The 12,548-nt window shown below is 43.5% G+C and overlaps 1 protein-coding gene across 24 annotated transcripts in view; it reads left to right on the forward strand.

Moving 5' to 3' along the window:
* The window catches only part of ptprdb (protein tyrosine phosphatase receptor type Db), a 162,269-nt gene that overhangs the window by 69,815 nt on the left and 79,906 nt on the right, over nt 1-12,548 (forward strand). Inside the window, exon 1 of one of the 24 annotated variants that reach the window (XM_024802781.2) lies at nt 204-507. The exons of 21 other annotated variants lie outside the window; for them this stretch is intronic. The gene's annotated coding sequence lies outside the window, so the exon portion shown is untranslated. Of the gene's footprint in view, nt 1-203; nt 508-734; nt 754-1,494; nt 1,516-12,548 lie in introns of those variants that run through there. 2 more of the 24 variants (XM_024802783.2, XM_076884963.1) reach the window with 2 other exon arrangements.

Genomic DNA, 12,548 nt, shown 5'->3' on the forward strand with positions numbered 1-12,548 from the left:
ACTGCTTATTTCACTCCTGTCAATTTGATAAGACACCGAAACTGAATATGTGACTACTGCCGAGCTCCTTATCCACCAGCCCTTTCTCGCCACTCGTTTGCCTGGACGATCTCATCTCTTGCCGGGGGAGGGAGTGACGATAACGGGAGTTGAAGCCTTTTGGCGATTCCAAATCGCTGTATGGAACTATGCAACGGACTCCCCAGAAATAGCGTCGCAAACATTATGAGCGGCGCCTGCGGCTTTAAATATGCCCCAACTTCACTCCAGCCACCACACCGGGGGACTTAAGCAGCTACCTTACCGAGTCACACACACCGGGTAGGAAATTATTGGAGCGAGAGAGAGAGAGAGAGAGAGAGAGAGCAGACGCACGGCGCTGGATTATTTGGGCAAAGCGGCTGCAGCCACGGTGGATGTTACACAGGGAGACGAGTGACGGAGAGCTTCAATCTATTCAGACTGTGAGTTTTTCCCAACGACGGCGCCTGGCAGGACGCTGATATGGTGAGCGCGCCTCTCGTCATTTTGCCCGTAGTTGCTTTTTCTTGTTGTTCTTTTTGTTGTGCACAGCCGAGCCTTAACTTCTTGTCATTAAGCCTTCCCTTTGCAAAGCGTCCATTCGCATCTTTCCGCTCGTGGTGTGTGCGCGTGTGGGTGCATGCGTGCGCGTCCGTCCTCCGGCGTTAAACACGTATGACCGGCGATATAATCAGACTATTTTGGCGGATCCGTCCTGTCCAGCATGAGCAGGTACTTGTTTTATGGGTGTTTCAGGTGCAAGCCCTGGCTTTGAATTCACACCATTTGGGAAATCATTGTGATATTTCTGTTATATTTAGGACTTGGAGCTTGTCGTGGAGAGTCAATGGAGAGTTAGTGCTCATCTTAATTTGTCCTGATCAATTTTATTAATTGTGATCGGTTTATTAGAGCCTGTCCTTTTCTGTGGGAGGCTATTCTCTCGTTGTGTTATTCCTACTGGGGCTTTACAGGACAAGATGACTGTTGCCCATTGATCTTTGTGCTCTTTATTTTATGTCACAGCCATATAAATATACACTTAATAGATTGTTAATCAGAATTGCATTTCTGTCTGTTTTGCTGCGAGATGACCACAGTTCTTTTCGCTTTAGAGCGGCCCATGAAATGAGGTTTTTAATGCTGATTAGAGATTAAGGAGGCTGTAAACCGCTTGGTTTCCACCGGGGTTGATGCTGCCTGGGGTTTGGTGCTCCCCCTCTAAACATGCTCAGAGGTATTTTCCCATGACTGGACCGATGCCACCGGCACAGAGGAGACTGGATGGACTGCTAATGGTGTAGACTCAAAGCAACAGGACTTGTTAATGGCTGTCAGTCACCTCAACCTGTATTGAGTTGGCTCCTTGCGAATTTATGCAAAATTGCGTGAACATTTTAGACTCTAGCAGGCTACAGTGGATTATAGAGGGCGAATTTCTGCCTGTGGATTTCACTGCCAGCCTGCATCCAGTCCATTGGACACATATAAGAGGTAATTCGAAACACAGCTGATCTTCGTGAAGCATGTCCAGGTTATCAAGTCTGCAATATGCTCTCACCTGTGAGAGATGTAATGACCGCATACAGTTTTGCTGCTATATTCCTGTATTTATGCCATAACTCAAAGACTCTAATGTGCTGTAATGTGCTGATGGCTGTGTGTTTTTGTGTATGCGTGTTTGACAGCAGTCAGCAGTCTTGCTCAAACACTGTCTATGGCAGCATTACAGACCTCACTAGCTTACAAATCAATCATGCAAGTACTTTTACAGCAATTAGGTTTGAGGATGTGAGAGAGAGATGTACATAGAGAAGGTAAGTAGGAGAGGTGCCTGCATGTGCTTGACGGATATCACATATGCAGTTGTTTCTCTAACCCCACTATGCTTGAATCTACATTTAGCATGCTATGAGAAAAAAAACTACACTTACTTTTTTTTAACTATTCATCCAAGTTATATTTAATTTAATGACCAGGTGTTCATCGCATTAATATTCTATGCAAAGAACTTGTGAAAGGTTTTTTTAACACTAAGTGTGAGCACTTCCTAATGTGTATCTTAAAACTGAAAGCTGAAACCAAATAATTCCCTTCCCGAAACACTGATGAACACTGTGATGCCTATGATTAGCTGCCTGTTTGATTTGAACTGTTAAAAAGAAAAGGAATACACACATACATGCATCACAAGACCTGCTTTCGCTGCTCTCTGCAGATACTTTTCGGGCACATTAAGCAGTGACTGCTACCGCTTTTACGACCACAGGCTGCTACTGACGGGTCAGAGGTGCCCTGTGACATGCCAGTCTGCAGATGAACAAGTTTACTCCAGCTGATCTTCTGCTGTTTTCCTGAGCTGTGTGTGATTGTGCGCACATGTGGGCACGCGTGCACGTGTACATGCGTGGCTCTGCAGCTGTTCCACCTTGTGGAGAGATTAAGTTTCACAAGATGTGATGGATGCCAGTGTCTGCAGAGCCAGGTGTGTGTGTGCATGTGTTTGCGTGTGTATCTTGCATGCTTGTCAGCACTTTTCTGTGTACACATATGCACTAAGCTGTGACATGATTGCCTATACATGCAGTAAATGTTGGGCCAGATTGGGTGACGTTAAGGTCAGGGAACTCATGAGTTGGGCTGGTAATTATAGTGGCTGTGCTATTGGTCCCCACACCCCAGCCTACACAGTTTAAACCAGGAAAACATGAGCGGGTCAACAGTGCCAGATTGCTGCTCGAGTCAAGCTGTTCTGCTGATAACAAAAGACAGAGTCAAGAAAAAAAAAGTTATACAAAGGAAGAAGACGACAGGCTGGCCTTATTATAAGGAAAAAAAGGTTCTTGTTAAAAATATCTGCCTAGATATTTCTTATATTTATTGCCTGGCGTGGTGGAAGAGTGAAAAAGTAAGCGTGCCTACAATTATATTCCCCTTCACTCATGATCTGTAAATGTTTTAGAAGAGGCTATTTTGAGAGACACGCTTGTGGTGAAAGGAAGCCGTAAGTCTAAAGGGATGAGCAGGAGGCACTCGCTTCAGCTACAGTTAGTCAGCATCCAGCTGTGCCGCTGCTTGCAACAGTGATAAGATGACGAGCCGAGAGGAGTGGAATAGGTGGACGAGCAGCTGAGACAAGTGGAAGAGGCATAGCGATGCTATTGATTTACTTTGCAGTTGGAGGGGACAGCTTCCAATCTATATCGGCTTTCCCTATCATCTGTCCATCGGTTCACCCCTCTGTCTCAGCCTTCCCTTCTTTTTCTATGTCTGATATCTAGATTGCCCCCTGCTTTCACTTTCCCACACTCCTCCCAGCATCTGAGGCTAATCGATACTCTACGTGTCATGTCTCTGTTTAATTGGTTTGTTCTCTGCTTGATCTGCTTGTTCATGTTACACCTAATTTTTGTCTTTTCATCGCCCCTTTTCTTTTCCATGCTCACTCATCCTTCACTTTGCCTCGTTATTTTTGTGTTTATCCGTCCATCACGCAATCACACCCACATACAGGCTGTGAATTGTTAATTAATAGCGAAGATGTCGTCACCTGTGGAGATGAGCATATGGCAAGGTATTAAAAATTTAACTTAAGACTTTCCTAGCTTCATCTGTTCTCCACTCAGGTGGGCGTGTTCTTCATGTCTCTTCTTTTCGTGCTTCTGTATTACTGAAAAACAAAACTGTTTGGTTGTATCCTGTTTTTACTTGGATTTTTTTTTTAAATCAAAGCAAGCAAAGATTTTTTTTCTGCTCATGGACATTTTTAGCAGTGCTCTGCTTATTATTCCATAATAGAGAAGCACTGGCATCAGATTTCCATATTTATTACATGGATTGTGTATTCCCTATGTGTGTGTGTCTGTGAGCGAGAGAGAGAGGGAGGCTGAGTATCTGTGTTGGATTTTCCAGGAGGAAAGGGGTATGAGATATGGAGTGCATGGAATAAAGAAAAATAAAGGAGAGATTCAGAGTGTGTGAAAGAGACCGAAAGAGATTGTGTTTGGGGTTGTCCCTTTACAGATCCCCTTCATGTACCAATCCCAGGGAGGCAGGGAGACACCCTGAAGGAGCCAGGCACAACCACAACAATTCTGTTTTCCAACCACACTTGCACACACAAAATCACATGAGCGCACAATCCGAGCCAAACGGCCACAGTCACGACTTATGTGTTTCTTACGCACTCTTTTCAGGTTCACATTTATTTTTTCTGTCTTCTTTTCCCTGCCCTCTACTTCACTTATTGTCTCCTCCGTGTGTGTGTGTGTGTTGTGCTCTTTCTTCCTCATCTTCTATCCCTGTGGTGCGCATGATGGTTTAACATAGCAAACTGGTGCCAGACCACAAAGCTTTATTCTCTCTTTACAGTTCTTTCTCTTTTTTGGCTCTCTCTTTATCTGTCTCTCCCCTCCTTTCCTTCCCTCCCCTGCTTACTACTGTACAGTTTAATCTGCAGTGGGGGCTTAGTGGCACGGCTGCAGGACTTCCACATCACTTCGTTTTTTTGCTGCCAGAGAATCTACTTCTGTTTTTTCCCTATTGCCCTCTTTGCCTTAGGTCCTCTAAAGCTATGAATTTATTTAATCATTTATTCATTTTTAGATTTCCTCAGAAATTGTCTTCACAGCAGTGCTTGAGTGACACGCATTTGCATTAGAACATTATTCTATCTTTAGCCACTATTCAGTTGACACAGCGGTAAAACTCAGGTGATGTCTGTGAAATCACTGCTATGAGTTTTTGCACCACATATAGCTGCAAAGACAGGGCTTCCAACCACTGCTTGATCCACTTTTGAATATATAACTTTGACGACTGATTGTCATCTAAACATTTGTTCTTTCTTCCTTTATTTTTCTTTGGCAGTCATCCATTACCGCTGTGGTATTTTCCCAGAGATTACTTGTCAGTCAGACAGTGTTGGCACCTCTCTGTCTTGGAATTTATCCACTGATTGTAAATAAAAGATGGGCACGGCCCTGAGTCTGAAAAGTGAAGTCAGCGATGGATTGCCTTAAACATACATTCTTTCTAATGGCCAGCAGGAGGCGCCGCATCTGGCTGGAGCAAACTAAAAACGAAAGTAGGGTAAACTTGGGTGTGACTATCATTGGTACTGACATGTTACCAGCACATGAGGCTACAGTGTCATGTCATGTTTAAAAAAATGCTCAAGTCAAGATTTCAGGATGGCACAAACCAATTTGTGAGGTGACAGTGGCTATGTCTATTTTACATTTTCTGTAAGTTACACACTTTTTTTCTCATTTTTTTCCCCTTGCAAGCAGATGTTTCCCATCATATGTTTTTAATGTCAACCCGATACACGTTACTGCTGTTTTATATAAATCAGAAATAGAGCTGCAAAGTCCACACTGGACACGAACGTCTCACAGATGACTATTCCATTCTACAGTGAGTAATTATCCAGGTCATTACAAATATGAAGGCGTAGTCTTTGCTCTGTCCTCTGGAGTCTGTTGTTCTAACCACAATGACAGGGTTTCAGTACTTTACCTACTTTCACAACCTCTCCATTCTCAAACAAAAGTCCAAACCGCAACTAGGAACCTAAAATTGGTTTCCACCAATCACCCACAGCTCATTAATTCTATTAGTCTCTCTTAGCTCCTAATTCTTCTGCCTGTCCAGGATTAGCCTTCATCGCTGCTTGTCTGTTGATTTATAATTAATAACTTTGATTGTCTTCGTTGTTTGTTTTTGCCAATTGAATCAGAAGAGGTCTTTTGAGTTGAGCTTTTTCTTTTGTTCTCATGATCATTCTTCATCCTGTTGTCTTTCATTTTCTCTCGGCTTCTCTCTGGGGGGCTGAAAGTCCAACACAAATCCTATTTCTTGTTGTTCATGTTCAGGAATTACATTCAGCCGTGCTATTTCCCTCAGACTCCCTAAGGCACCTGGGATTAAATGATGCGTGATATGTGATGTGTGGGTTTTCTGTGTGTAACAGCCACAGTAAGACTCACCTTTGGTGCTCTAAAAGACTCGGGGTTTGTAGACTGTGGATTCGTTGAGTGTGTGGGAGCATGTGTAAGTCTGGGCGTGTGTGTGTGTGTGTGTGTGTGTGTGTGTGCATGGGGATGAATAATCTCTTTACATGCACCAAACATTTGAAATTACGTGGCATTTTTTGTCCTTAGAAGACCTTAGACACCAGGGAGCAAATGTTGCAGGCATGGCCTAAGATTTTGCCATATCAGATGGACTTAGTTCACAATAAGTGTTTCATTTATTTCAGAATGCATTTTTTATTATGCATATTATAGATAGTGACAATACCCATTTTTGATATTTGGATTAAAGAAACCAAGAAGCAGCCATATGTGTTTTTAATACGGGGCTCTATGCTGATCGACTCGCTTTATGAGCCTGCCTCTAGTGGAGACCTGAGGAACTGCAGTTTTTTGCACTTCCAAGTCAGTTCTCAGCCTCAGAGGTTACGGCTTGGATTATCTGAATGACACAGCATATGTACAAGTCTTCAAAATGTAGTGTCTATTGGATAACATAAAGTTAGCCGTGTGATACCTTAAATATATATAATAGCTATAACACTAATATCAATATCAACATTAGGAGATGCTATCTCTAAATATATTCTACACTCAACAAAAATATAAACGCAACACCTTTGTTACTGCTCCCATTCCCCATGGGATGGACGTAGAGACCTAAAATTCATTCCAGATACACAATATAACCATCCCTCCCAAACAGTGGTCACAAATCAGTCCAAATGTGTGGTAGTGGGCACATCTGCTATATTGAGATAATCCATCCCACCTCACAGGTGTGCCACATCAGGATGCTGATCTGACATCATGAGTAGTGCACAGGTGTACCTCAGACTGCCCACAACAAAAGGCCACCCTGGAATGTGCAGTTTTTTGCGCTATTGGGGGTCTGGGGACCCAGAACCGGTCAGTATCTGGTGTGACCACCATTTGCCTCATGCAGTGCAACACATCGTCGCATGGAGTCTATCAGATTGTCAATTGTGGAATGTTGGTCCACTCCACTTCAATGGCTGTGCGAGGTTGTTGGATATTCATGGGAACTGGTACATGCTGTCGTATACGCCGGTCAAGCACATCCCGAACATGCTCAATGGGTGACATGTCCGGTGAGTATGCTGGCCATGCAAGAACTGGGACATTCTCAGCTGCCATCTGCCCTGAACAATGTGAACCATGATTCATCCGTGAAGCGCACACCTCTCCAACGTGCCAGACGCCATCGAATGTGAGCATTTGCCCACACAAGTCTGTTACGGCGACGAGCTGGAGTCAGGTCAAGACCCCGATGAGGACGACGGGCATGCAGTTGAGCGTCCCTGAGACGGTTTCTGACAGTTTGTGCAGAAATTGTTTGGTTGTGCAAACCAATTGTTCCAGCAGCTGTCTGGGTGGCTGGTCTCAGACGATCTTGGAGGTGAACCTGCTGGATGTGGAGGTCCTGGGCTGGTGTGGTTACACGAGGTCTGCGGTTGTGAGGCCGGTTGGATGTGCTGCCATATTCTCTGAAACGCCTGTGGAGACGGCTTATGGTTGAGAAATGAACATTCAATGCACGGGCGACAGATCTGGTTGACATTCCTGCTGTCAGCATGCCAATTGCACGCTCCCTCATTGCTTGTGGCATCTGTGGCATTTTGCTGTGAGACAAAACTGCACATTCCAGGGTGGCCTTTTGTTGTGGGCAGTCTGAGGTACACCTGTGCACTACTCATGATGTCAGATCAGCATCCTGATGTGGCACACCTGTGAGGTGGGATGGATTATCTCAATATAGCAGATGTGCCCACTACCACACATTTGGACTGATTTGTGACCACTGTTTGGGAGGGATGGTTATATTGTGTATCTGGAATGAATTTTAGGTCTCTACATCCATCCCATGGGGAATGGGAGCAGTAACAAAGGTGTTGCGTTTATATTTTTGTTGAGTGTAGATCAGGGGTTCTTAACCTTGTTGGAGGTACCGAACCCCACCAGTTTCATATGTGGAGTCACTGAACCCCTCTTTAGTGAAAAATAAAATATGATTTTTTTTCAAATTCAAGACATTCATATGTTTTTTTCTGGTGCACAAAATGAGCCGTGCATGTCACGGCGGAGGCTCTGCCGAACCCCTGAGACTGACTCACCGAACCCCTAGGGTTCGATCGAACCCAGGTTAAGAACCACTGTTCTAGCTCAACACTGAACCAACAGAAAAGGTTTGCATACTGTGCTCATCATTCTTCTTATAAACATGTGCTATGAAATCATTGCCTTTCCTCTCTAATGTATCCCAAACCACCTACTCAGCAATCCCCAACTACTCCATTCCTGGATGCCCTTTAGACACAGGAAGTGCCTTAGCAGGTTTCTCAATATCTCGATATTAAATTAGACTGGTCATTTAATACATCCCTTGGTGTACAGATTGGCATCATTTTCCCTGTGCATACTCTGAATCTCTCGGCCAAAGCAAAGAGACACCTAACCTACTGCGGCCTTTCATAAAAAGCTCCTGTAATAGGTTTATTGAAAATAACAAGGTTGTCTTCTAGAGTTACAGACGGGGCTCTGCCGCTGTCTCGGCTCGAACATCAATAAACTGTGGAGCGTTTTTTTTTTTCAATGGAGTGATTTTTTTTTTTTTTTTAGGCGCGTTTCGACTGCTTACCAAGGTATCCAGCCTAATGCTGAGAAATGTGAGCGTCCTGAGATTGTTCATAAAAGGGCACGAAACAACCCATAGAACAAAGCACAAAGTTGAATGGGGAAGCAGTTTTATTCAGAGTTTTTCTTAATCGTTTGTGTATAAGAAGCTATGAAACATACCTCTCTATATGAATACCATCTATTTGTGTTGATACTCAAACTCTCAAAGCATTGGATAAGATAATTTATATATATCTACAAGCAGCTGCTGATCATCACATAGGTTAATTGCACAACTGGTCTTCAGTTGTTTCAGCAGTGTGGTTTTTTTAAAGCAACACAGGGACACTTCAGAAATCAGTCACGTCACAGATTGATCCCCTTCCTCCTGCACAGCTCTGTCACCGCCTGAGCCTGAGACTGTCTGTGCTCCCCAGCGGGTGTGTGCATGTCCAAGTGTGTGCGAGTCTCTGTGTCGGCATCTGTGTTGCCTCCCTTTTCACAGAAAGGCAGACATAATAGGCCAGTGTAAAAACTATGGCACAAACACACACGCAAATATATATGTGTATGGAGTTAAAGGCACTAAAACGCGGGATTATAATATAATCTGACATTTCTTGGCTGATATGCTGATTCACCGATTAGAAACCAGTCTGCCATGCCAGGGGTGAGTGTGTGTGTTTGTGTGTAAAAACAGAGACATAATAACAGATAAAGTGTGTGCATGGGTATGCGGTGTTTGTAGGCATGCTTTTTTGGCTAGATGATATGAAAGAGAGCGATCATCCAAAAGACAATTGTAAAACTACATCCCTCTTTGATTAGAACTAGAAACCTCTGTATTGTCATCAACTCACTCGGGCAAAACGCACTCTGTCATTCTCACACATGCTCACATACAAGCGAGCGAGTTATGATAAGCTTGCTTACCCCAAATGGGCTTCCCCGCCCATGCGCACACAACTCCATCTGCACAAGCAGCATACATTAAGCTTGCTCAAATTGGCTGCCTAGCACAGACACACACTGCATCACAGAGATATTTTCTTTTCTTTTTTGTTTTGTTTTCCTGTTGTGACGTGTGCTCATTTTAAGCAGCCTAGCTATGCCGTTCTACTCTCCTCACAGACAATTTAGCTGCCTCTCTGCTGCCCTGGGTGGCAGCCAGTAAAATGGTGGCGCTCATTGTGGAAGGCTGCTGGCTGCTATTGATTTGGCCCAGCAGGTCTCTGTGGATGCACACTGTTGCCCTGCCGGCTAGGCCCAGGGAAGGGAACTCTAGTGTTTGTACGTGTGTGTGTGTGTGTGTGTGTGTGTGTGTGTGTGTGTGTGTGTGTGTGTGTGTGTGTCAGATATAAAGGGAAAAGGGATTTTCAAGTGTACATTGGTGCAGTTTGTGACGACAACTCTCCTAAATCCCATTCTGCAGCAAGGCTGCAGTAACTATATGGTCTGAACTGTTTAAATCCCTTTGGGAAACTATAGGAAAGTCCAAAGTGATCAATTAGCAGGAATATTTTTGATGTGATTTCTTGTGTTTACTCAGAGAACAGATTTACCCGAAAAGTGCTGCTTTCTGCAATATTTCACTGTCATCTCACCTCCCTTTTCCTCACTTTCTTCCACCACTTCAGCTCCTTATACAAGCTTTGAAAAACAAACAAAGGGAAGCTGGCTTCAGACTATAAATAATGCAGAGACAGAGATTGGGGTCAAATGCTTTGGATTCCACAACACATATCGCTGAATGGATGCTTATGCACATACGTGCGCACATTTCGCAGATCACATAAAGCATTGTGTTTTTCTTTGTTAAGGGCAAAATTTATTCCCCGGTGATCAGTCAGTGTAGTAATTAAGTGCACTTGCACAGTGTCACATATGTAGCAGAGCATTAGATGACCCTCTCGCACACAGTTACTACTGTATAGGTGCAGAAGCTGTTGACTGCCGTGACGTCCCTCGATGGCAACGCGTGACAAATGAGTCTGTTCAGAACACATTTAGGTCTCGTTGCATCCTATCCCCCCTCCGCCCGTACCTCTCCTTTTCATAACTTCGACAAGGGCAACTCAGCCATCCTCTCCATCCACAGCTCCTATCCATCAGCACACTGCCATAATCTGCCGCTGCCCCGTGATGAATTACTTTTCACGTGCTGATGTATGAGCCTATCAGCCTTTGAGGAAATGACAGATTAGATCATTATGCCTCTTTATGATTATATGAGCGTTGTTGTTATTGTTTTCTATACGTTGGTGTTTATCCAGTGCCAGTTTGCGTTGTGTTATATGAGATTCATTTTTTCACTGTAGACTTTTCAAGGAGGGTGAAAAGAAGGAGATGAGATGAGCTGGGTGTTTATGAAGGTGGACTGTAGTGGAAGAAGCCAGTGCACAAGAAACAGGATTTCTTCTAAAGAAAAGCCTTTCAAGGAAAACACCTTAAAGTCTTGCAGTCTATGCTCTGTGTGTGGACTCGAAATTTCACAACCAATCTAAGCAGTAGAGAAATTTGGTATCGGTGACTATTTCAAAGTGATTTCCCTCCAGCGCATTAGGCAGAAATCAGTGCAGAATGCTCGTTGTTCTAGAGGGAAGCTCTTCCTCTTTGAATCTTAAGGACAACATTGATTTTATATGGAAACAAAACATTCTGTAATAAACCTTGATTATGCTGTCGGTCCAATGCCAAGTAGTCTATATTTGGAAAACTTCTGTACCCTCAATTTGTGATTTGTAGTTCACATTTGAATAAGAAGAGTTAGTTGAGATTGAATGCATTGGATGTGTGTAGTTTATAACCACATTGTGAAAGGAGCAATATGTGCTCAAGTATGTACTTCTACCTGCTTTGTGCTCATATGGAACCAAAGTGTACAAAATCTTTTAATAAGCAGTGCTGAAGGTTCTACAACATCTTCTGACGACAACTTTATATAACCGTCACATCAGACAGCTTGCTCCCTTAACTTATGGTACAACATTCAGCAGCATAAAATATTATACATATATGGGGTTTTCTTTCAGCTCTAGCCCTGAAAAACTAGTGCTAGCAATAAAAAAAAGCACTCAGTGTCAGATTATTGTGCTCTCAGATTCAGCACTTGAACAGCATTCCCCATGAGCCCTGTTTTAGGTAAACCAACCCTGCAATTAATTCATCGAGTGATGCGTGTCTCCAGCAATCACAAGCAAAGGTTTTGTTTTACAGTTTATATAGTAGAGAGTATGTACTGTACATGTTTACTCTGTGAGTGTTCGTTTCATTCAGCCAAATGCTTTCTCCCTGACCCCTGACTTCTGAATCCTCTCCAGTTGTATGTCACTCTGAGCATCAATGGCTCATAGAAACTAGGACATGCCTTGACAGACAGCAGGCTTTTCACATTCATCTTTCCCTAGCATGTGGAGGTGTTAGGGTCCATTTAACAAGCCTGAAGCTGCAAGATTGCAACATGCAAGATTTTCCATTGCTGCCTTCATCGTTATCACCAAACAACCAAGAATATTGCTGTGTTAATGCCTGTGAGAAAGCACTGCAGGTCACATATCTGTGCACCTGCAGTATTCTCTTCATGGTGCCTAGTCTCCTCTGCTGTAAGACAACCTCTGCACTGCTGTCACTAGCCATTATAAAGTGTACACCACCTTACAGGTCTTTTCTCCTCACAGGCCAACACTCACACACACATAAACACACAGAAGGAAGCACATGCATATATTCTCCACATTTTATACGTGCACAGCATCACACGCATCATAGATTCTTGCTCTTGTTTGTGCTCACATCTTGCAGTTTTTATCCACTCTCACATACAAGCAGTAGTATCTTATTCTTTTTTCAGCTGCT

The sequence above is a fragment of the Maylandia zebra genome, linkage group LG6 (assembly GCF_041146795.1).
Source record: "Maylandia zebra isolate NMK-2024a linkage group LG6, Mzebra_GT3a, whole genome shotgun sequence".
In the NCBI taxonomy this organism is placed as follows: domain Eukaryota; kingdom Metazoa; phylum Chordata; class Actinopteri; order Cichliformes; family Cichlidae; genus Maylandia; species Maylandia zebra.